Source organism: Amblyomma americanum, chromosome 5 (genome assembly GCF_052857255.1).
Source record: "Amblyomma americanum isolate KBUSLIRL-KWMA chromosome 5, ASM5285725v1, whole genome shotgun sequence".
Classification (NCBI taxonomy): domain Eukaryota; kingdom Metazoa; phylum Arthropoda; class Arachnida; order Ixodida; family Ixodidae; genus Amblyomma; species Amblyomma americanum.
The window spans coordinates 177,783,416-177,792,990 of record NC_135501.1 but is presented as its reverse complement, the minus strand read 5'-3'; the positions used below and the strand labels follow the sequence as shown (position 1 = coordinate 177,792,990).

Here is a 9,575-nt window from a genome sequence, read left to right as displayed (position 1 = left end):
CTCGTCATAAAAGCGTCACCGCACTAAAGGCGGGCCCCGTATATGATAAGTTATCACATAGTCGCAAACTAGCACACCTAACACCCTTACATGAACTTTATCATCATGTTTTGCTCCATGACGATTTATTCCGATCGCACGCAACTTCTTTCCATGTCGCGCCTCGATCATCCGTTCGAACTTAAACGCATTTCATGGCATAATTCTTGTGCAAAATAATCCATGGCTCGGACTTTAGTCGACTGGAATAATCTGCATCGCACTTCGCAACAGAAGGTAATCTTATGTTTCAGGACTTCCTGACTGAAATATCTGTCTAGCATTGCTCATTGTTTCTGTCGCTTCTTTCATTCAGATGTATTGTTATTTTGTTTTGTACCGGTACTTACCTGCAATCTCTAATTCACTTTTTCTTTTGTATTTATTGAAAAGTGATCATCTCCCTTTGTTCTTTCTCCTTTCTATCTCTCCCTCCGTTCCCATTCCCACCTGTAGGGTAGCATACCGGGCGCTGCCTAGTTAACCTCCATGCCTTTCTGTTTTTCTTTCTCTCTCTCTCTTGTTTTATTGGGTATAATCAGGTTGTTAGTTTTCCACTCCCACTAGTATTATGTATTACTATGTATATGTAATACCCTGCGCTTGAGGGCTTAAGGGTTGTAATATATAAATAAATAATTAAATGATCCCAGCGGACTATAGAGAGAATGTCAACGGTATCCCGCGAACTTTACTCCAAAACCAGCAAGGATGGTAGACATAGAACTTGCTGCCTCATTGACCGTGCATAGTTCGTCCTGAAGTGATGTCCCAAAAGGAGCAGGAGTGATATTAGAAGGAAGTTGCTAGCGAAAGGAAAAGAAAAAAGAGCACGCATTTAGTTGTAGTGGTAACCACCAGAGCTTTATTCATCGGTCTGAAAGAAAGAGCTCTGTAACTTGACTCTTGATGGGTGGCTGATCAGCTATCACTGTTTGCAAAAGCGTCTCCTGACACACTTGCCATCCTCGTTTCTCCTATATAAATGACGCTTACAGAAGCACTTCGGCAACATTTCAGCTGTGCACATAGCCGGTAATCGAGGGCGATACAAATCCGCACAGTTCTTTTCGGCACAACTCCCCCTGCCCGGGCGGCATCTTTCGAGGTGTGTGCAGGGATTTGCTGTAAAAGCAGACAAGTCAGTTGTTAGTATGAGGAGTCGAAACATGCCACGCCATGATGCCTACTACGCGAGCAAGAGTTCTTTACAGTAATTTCCGTGTATATTAAACAGAACAATGAGACTTTGCCTGGTTGCACCTCTGTAGAATAGAGCGTCCTTGCTGCATCATTTCCTATTTGATAAAAAAAAATGATAAATTTCGAGTAAACCTTCAGTCCAAGTGACTACTGTCAAAAAATATCTAACCGGTAAGCCTAGAAGACATGCGGGATGAGGTGGTAGCGTAGTGGCTTTTCACAGCATATAAAACGTTGAAGGTGATTACCCTGTTTTGTCGTTGGAAAAAGCAAAAGCCACACTGACAAGTAGCGAGGGGAGAGTCGTTTGCGAAAATATTGCTAAAGGCACCACTCTTTAGTGTTCTGTATTTCTTCGCGCGGTTCGGCAGAGAACAGATTCAAATTGTAGGTTGAGTGAAATTGTGAAGCAGAAAATATAGGTTGGTACACGTCATTCTTGTCATCGTCGTCTTTTTCTTCTCTTCTCCACCAATCACCTGTTCCCACTTCACCGAATACTTCATCTTCGTTATTCTTGGGTTAATACAAGTAATTCTTATCGCCATCCTCGTCGTCTTCTCCAAACTTCTTTAGTTCACACTTCTATTTAAAACTTCCTGTCACATGTGAGAAGCTCCTTCCACGCATTTAACAAACATGTTCTTGTGCCGAACACCGCAGGACCACTCATAGTGCGCATCTTTTCTGCAAGCGTTAGCTTTAGCGCATAGGATTTTAAGTTTTTGAGGCGCAAAAAATACAACAGGCACTTCTTGTCTTTCAGCCACTTTTTTCAATCTGTGCTCTAAGGCATGCACAGAGGCCAACACGACGGGTCTCTTGTCCCTTTCTTTTCCACTCGTTCGTTTCCGCGTAACGATTTTTTTCAGCCCTTTTTTAGCAACTGATACCAACAACGGATTTGGGTAACCAACCGCCTTCAGTCTTTTGACCTGCAAGTTAATGCTGTGGTGCACTTTATGATAGCATGTCTTTTCTATTGCATGCTGGAAGCAGGCATCTGCAATGTTACGCGATGTCATACGGAAGCAGGCCTTTTTCGCTCCTTGTTTTGTACATCCAGCACACGTGGGTACCAATTTCAAAGGCTGTGTCCAGAAACTGAAGGCAGTTTTTAGAGGGGGTTTCATGGGTGAAGGTGAGTCCAGGGTGGGCGTGAATAAACTCAACAAGTGTTTTTTTTTTCTACCGCATAATCCATTGCACACTCTGCTTGTGCACAGAGAAGAAAGTCGCCAGATTCGGCTTCCAAAACAGATCTGGTGCACAGATGACTGCCAGATGTAGAAGTTCGTTGTACAAGAAAATAAATAAAAATTGGAGGGAACACTTAAGCCCAGCCTTAAGGGTATGACGCGATAGAGTAGTGAGTTAATTTGCATATATGCAGCAGGTCATCCCCTACTTTACATTCATAGACACCTGGGAGTCCTCATAGGCCCCCTGGCTCAGGTAACGAGAGGAATATGAAAGAGATAAACTGTGTAAAGAATCTCACGATGCTCAGAATTGCACTCAGCACGGCGGGCATGATCAGCTATCCTGACAACACATTCTCACAATTGAGCAAGCTTTGTTTGGTTTTCGCTACAAACGTCCAAAACCATCTTGTTCACGGGCTACAAACCAAACCGAATCGCACGTCCCTTCAACACGGCTAGACGAAAGAGCAAAAACTGTGCCGCTAAAACAGAAGAAAGTTGATATGAATGTAATAATAATAATAATAATAATAATAATAATAATAATAATAATAATAATAATAATAATAATAATAATAATAATAATAATAATAATAATATTAATAATAATAATTGGTTTTTGGGCAAAAGGAAATGGCGCAGTATCTGTCTCATATATCGTTGAACACCTGAACCGCGCCGTAAGAGAAGGGATAAAGGAGGAAGTGAAAGAAGAAAGGAAGAAAGAGGTGGCGTAGTGGAGGGCTCCGGAATAATTTCGACCACCTGGGGATCTTTCATGTGCACTGACATCACACAGCACACGGGCGCCTTAGCGTTTTGCCTCCACCGAAACGCGGCCGCCGCGGTCGGGTTCGAAGCCGGCAACTCCGGATCAGTAGCCAAGCGCGCTAACCACTGACCCGCCGCGGCGGGTCGATATGAAGGAAGGAAATGCGAAACATCACTCAACTAGGGTCCACACAGAGCCCGGTGGCAAGACAGCGTAGAATGTAGCGCACCATGGAACAAAACAGTGCCGTGTTCATTCGGAGCACAGCGTCCATCATTCGTGTAGGCTCGCAAAAATTGTCTATATTTCCATGAAGCGAACCTTGTGTGCATTCAAAGCGGTGATAAATATTCTAATTATTTTGGAAAGGTTTCTGAATGTGGCTCGTGCACAGTCTCATTTTAAAGTTTTAACGTCCTAAAGGTCGAAATGTTAAAGTTGTAACGGATAGATATCGGGGTCGTCCCCTTCCAGGCGGACGTGCGGGTTGCGTTTTTGTGGTATCCGGACGTTCATCGAGGGCTGGACGGCCTCGATGCAGGAACTCTCAGCCCGGAGCCGGTCGAGATCTCTAGGGTTTGTGGAGGCCATGTGGTACAGAATCCGCTCGCATTCAGGAGATGCTCGGTTCGATCCCCAGTGCCATCGAGTACCTACCGGTTTTTAATGGGTACAACATTTGCCCTGGCTAGGTGCTCGGCTCTTCTGGGATGAGATGCGTGGGAAAAGGGTCTTGCACCAAACCGTTTCATAGACAGGTCCGTGATTCATTGCGCCGTCAAGCAACTCTAAATTCGCTTTTTGTGGTAGACGTTCACCTGTGACCCATTTACCGAAGCACGGCCTTGTGGTAGAGCATTCGCCTCGAATTCGGGAGGTACTGGGCTCGATCCCCAGTGCCGCCGGGAACCCACCGGCCTGGAGCTCGGCTCTTCTAGGATGAGATACTTGGGAAAAGGGTCCTGGACCAAACCGTTGCCTGGACGAATCAGAGATAAGTTCCGCCGTCAAGCCACGCTAAATCCGCCGCCTGCGGTAGAATCCCAGTTGTGACCAATTTGGTCACAACCAACCTCAGACCAATTGCCTCTGAGGGTGCTGCCACACCCTGAGGGTCTGCGTGTGGGTCGTGGTTCATGTGGGCGGTCGCCCGAAGAGACGCTAAAACATCTGATGAGACAGTTCGGCCGGATGGAAGACCGCAGGTACCTGAGGTACAGGGTGGACTAGGGAGCGGGCCGGGGTGCCGGAACCAGCGCTAACAGATTGGAAAGAACCTGGAGCTCCCCGCAAGGTGGCCGTGAACCTCCGGAAGGGTTCACTCCGGAGATAAAGTTAAGCCTCGGCTTCACTGCTCCGAGAGGGCAGTTCTGAAACCCGTGCTTCAGGAGGCCCAGCTCACGGTCTCGGGCGTGGACTTGGTCCCGTAAGGACCAGACGCGCTCCCTGTCCAAGATTGCACATGAAAAAAAGTGGACCGCATCCTCGTAGATGTTGTAGAAAGAAGCATGGCCCGCTGCACGGACGAGACCTTGTGTTCGGTGTCCGTGACTGTCTCGTGCAGGTCCTTGGCCTGCCTGATCTGCGCGTCGTTTCCTAGGTAGATATCTATGGGGTCCGTGGACGGGCGCGGGTGAGCAAGCCTCGGGGAGAGACTTGTCATTACTGTACTTCTAGACCGCCCAGTGTCAGTCGGCATCGTTGTTGAAGCACACGCAAATGACACCAGTAAAGGTACTGCGCAAAATAATCCAAACAAGGACGAGAAGGGCACAAGGACGGGCGCAGCGCCCGTCCTTGTGCCCTTGTCGTCCTTGTTTGTATTATTTTGCGCAGTACCTTTACTCAACGATGTACGATCGACTCGCCTAACAACATGCACTCTTGAAATGAATGACACAAGCTTCGCTTGTTAATATCTCCAGGGATAAATTCTTTTTTATGTTGTTTTCGGCCGGCGTGGGCGGCAAGGAGACGCGCATCCCGATCGTGAGCTTACCAAATTGCTTTCTCGTCTTCAAAAGATAGCTCCGTATTTTAGGGGTTGCATTTAAACGCCACCTTTAGTTCAACGCCCGCGCCTCTTTTCTTCGTAATAAAGCCGAGATTCTTGCAGCCTGTCTCTCTCTCTCTCTCTCTCTCTGTAAGTGCCGCCATTTTCTTAAACGGTCAGTCGAACGTTTCTACCTGTCGGTACCTTCCAGAGTATTTTGCGACGAAATCGTTGCTCCATGAGGCTTAATGTTTCGCCCAGCGCTCCCGTTCTCATCTTCCTCTGCCTATTGTCACGTAGATGTTACATAGTGTCGACGGCAGCTCAGGCAGTGACGAAGACAGCGAAAGAAGGCTTCCGAAAGAAACTGTTTGTGGGGCTCACCGGCGCCCACAAGGAACTAAATGGCTCCTGTTTCATGAAAATCCCTCTCCTCCTCCTCTCCGTTCCCTTTGCCTCTTTCACGTTCCAGCCAATTGCGGCTTCTAAGTAATGAGCTCGCGGACACAGCCGCGTCGCTTGCATTGGCTCGTCGTTTGCCCCGCTGCTCTTAGCTCTGTCCATGGTCCGTACGTACAGTACACACATGCGTGACACAGTTCGTATAAAATGCAGGCTTCAGACTGGTCCTCCAATCATAGTGACACTTTACTGCAGGCTGTTGTCCTTTCCCTTCCTTCGTTTGCTTCCTTCCTTTCCTCCTACTCGCCTACCAGTCCCCCTTTTAACCGGACATAGCCTATTTCCTTCTAATTTGCGTCGCACCAACGTGCTTCCCTCTGCTTCCTGTCGTGGCGATGCGAATGTAGGCGATATGTTCCATCACCGTTGTGGTTGTCGCTTCACTGCAGGTATTGCTGAGTACCTAAGTGGCTATCCTGATTTATCTTACCTTAATACCTTCCGATCTATTTTATCCTCCCCTCATTCCCATGCCGACCTAATTAACGTCGCGAGTTATATTCCATCTTTAATTGCTCCCCTGCGCCACGATGGTTCTCATGTGGCCTGGTCATCCTGAGTTGTCTCTCCACACAATTGTCTCCCCACACTCACCCTTTCAGGCATGCTCGCTGAAGCGATAGTATTCACAGCTATTATTCCCTCTAAGACTACTACAGAAAATCATGCAAAACAGTCAGAGTTATCTCATGGCGTTTCTATGCTGCAGGTTATAGTGCTGTGAAAACAGCCGCTCGTTTCGCGAAGAAATTCACCCAAGTTTTATCGGTTTATGTGGTACTAAGAAAAAAAAAACGTGTTTTGGATAACATCTCTTACTTTCACTTGGTTCGTGGTGCAATAATTTTGCCTTAAACCTGAGTATACCATATTAGCACCAAGTTCAACTGATACTGAATATATTTATTAGCTACGAGTTAATAACATTAGATCTCTCTCTATGGCAGCCCACGTCCCGATAGATATTTGAGAAATATTTACGGTTTCCGACGGCAAATAATTTGATCTACTAGGAAAATCGCCAATTGATATGCACTAATCTATGTGCACAACACTGTGTTCTTTATTGTTCAGTATTATGTGAAATGTTTTAAGATAAGGTAGAATGAAAACTGCGCGTTTTGAGTGCAACTCACCTGCTCCCCAATAACCGGGTGTGCATGCCTTAGGTCGGTCTGCGCAGTAAAAAGACACAATCGGTTCGGTTATTGGAAAGAAAAACAAGAAAGCAAAAGCAAGCATATATATATATATTAGCAGAAAAACAAATCAAATGAGGGGTTCGTTTGACAAACATATTAAGGAAACTAACAGTCACCGAAAACCCAGGCGCATAGGGATTTTTTTTTGCTATTTTTTTAATTTCTAGTGCCAATCAATTGCCTTTAAAGAAAATTACTTATTAAGCAGCAGAAAAAAACAACCATGCCGCCGGTGGGATCCGAACCCACGACCTCCGAATATCGCGTCCGGTGCTCTTACCAACTGAGCTACGGCGACGACTGTCTAATCTGCTGCTTTCGTGGGTATGTATGTTTCGCTTGTAAGCGAACCTTGAGAGTGTTCACCAGCGCCACCCTCGTCCATAGCGGTCGACGTAGCACGTCCTGTAATACCGCAAGTGTGCCGTAGAACGTCATCTAATGGCGAGAGCAGAAACTGTGCGAGAGCCCTCTTATGCTACCTTTGGCATCAAGACTGCCAGAACCGAGACCCCCGTTAAGCTATTAGCAGAAAAACAAATCAAATGAGTGGCTCGTTTGACAAAAATATTAAGGAAACCAACAGTCACGGAAAACCCAGGCGCATGGGGAAATTTTTTTGCTATTCTTTTTAATTTCTAGGGCCAATAAATTGCCTTTAAAGAAAATTACTTATAAAGCAGCAGAAAAAACAACCATGCCGCCGGTGGGATCCGAACCCACGACCTCCGAATATCGCGTCCCGTGCTCTACCAACTGAGCTACGGCGACGGCTGTCCAATCTGCTGCTTTCGTGGGTTAGAGTTTCAAAAACGCGATTTGCTTTGCCGCTGTGGCCCGACAAAATCTGGCCTTTTGGACCAGTTACGTGCACTGGAAGGGTTGCTTTGTGTGCATGCTTTCCAAAGCCCACGTATTTTCGCATGATGCAGCCAACTTTTGTCGATCCACAGCGACGACGGTAATCGCGTTTTCGAAACTTTCAAAACTGACATTGTTGTTACTAACGACCGGCTACAAGTGTAATTGCAAACAGTACCTAACTGTTATATTTAAAATTTTATTTATCAGAAATTAGTTAGGCGGCTAAGTAGTTAACATTATTTACATGTTTTATGATGTCTGCCAACGTGGTTATTATTGAGCCGCAGAAGCGGCCTTCGTACCTGAAAAATCTTATTGTAATAAATATTGGTTGGTTCCGCTTCGCTTAAACGCCTGGTATATATAAACCTTACTTTATATATTTAAGTATATATACACACATGCGCACACACAGTACCGAAGCCAACAGCCACAGAAATCAAGGGACATGGGGGATTTTTTTAATTAGTTGTGTGTGTATCATTGCTATACACCACAAATTAAAAAAAATCCCCTATGCGCCTTTGTTTCTGTCGCTGTTGCCTTATGTGATATGTATAACAAGCCCCTCATTCTCTCTCTCTCTCTCTCTCTCTCTCTCTCTCTCTATATATATATATATATATATATATATATATATATATATATATATATATATATATATATATATATATATATATATGGGACGCTGTAGTCAAGGGCTTCGGAAATTTCCACCATGTGGCGATCTCTAACGAGCACTGACATCGCACAGTACACGGGCCTCTAGATTCTCGCCTCCATCGAAATTCGACCGGCCGCCGCGGAAACTCGACCGCCGCGTTTTTCGGGTCAGCAGCCGAGCGCCATAACCGCTGAGCCACCGCGGCGACCGACTAGAGAGTAATCTTTATATACATATATATGTATGAAAGATGGTAGCTTGCATTCATAATAGCTTTGGTCGCAGAGTGGGCTGTCCTGATTTTTTAAATCTAAAGGCTACTCAAAATCGAGTAGTATACCGTCACTAAAGGTTAACGAAGTTCCACGAGCAGCCTAAGTAAGTGAAGAAACCATAGCTTGAAAATGATCCGTTAGGGTTGTCCAGCGATCGATCACCCATCTTGTGTTTTAAAACGAAAGCTTGACTACTCCCCTCCGTAGCTTCTTCGCCGTGTGCGCGAGTTTGACTTGAACCGAGGAGAAACCACGTGAGAGCTATGACGTCACTCAGCCGCCTCTGCCGCCGAAACTGAGCCCCCGCCTTTGTTTCTATCGGTCATCGGCGTTCATTGCGTTCAATGGCGTTGGCGATGACAGCGTTCTGGACGCATTAAACAAATACATGCATACTCACAACGCCCAGCTGCGAGAACCACGTCAACGACTAAAAGTGCAGCGATGACGAGAAGCAAGGTCCGCATGTTCGGTTTCTCGGCTACCGGCGGTAGAGAGCAAGGAGCTCCGTTTGCCATTCTGTGTGGATCGAGGCGTTTTATATTAGGGACAGTCGGGACACAATGCAGCTGGAACTAGGTCACAGTGTTGCCTGAGATATGATCACACAAAGAAATGCATTACACCATCAATGTGTTTTCATCCTACACACCTTGAACACAGATGGGCAATTGTTCTCGACAACTGTTCGCTTGAGAGGAAAGAATTGCCTTCCAAATATAGGACATAAAGCTTCCAAGATGAATTTTCCAGGTCACAGCATTAGAAAGACCTAAACATGGCGTGTATAGTATTGCGTATAAAACTGTAAAGCACAAAAAAATGGTCAATCTTTGCTTCTTGGGCAACATCACCCCTCGATACCTCAGGAGCATAGAGAGGTGGCTTGCTCGACT

At 45.9% G+C, this 9,575-nt stretch overlaps 1 long non-coding RNA gene across 1 annotated transcript; it reads right to left on the bottom strand.

Annotated features, from left to right (window-relative positions):
- Window positions 1–876: 876 nt before the first annotated feature.
- On the bottom strand, window positions 877–9,225 carry LOC144135347 (uncharacterized). Its single transcript, XR_013315461.1, has 3 exons — window positions 9,080–9,225; window positions 6,811–6,849; window positions 877–1,164 (listed from the first exon to the last, which is right to left on the bottom strand). It is a non-coding gene; the product is annotated as an uncharacterized LOC144135347 (long non-coding RNA).
- Window positions 9,226–9,575: the final 350 nt, after the last annotated feature.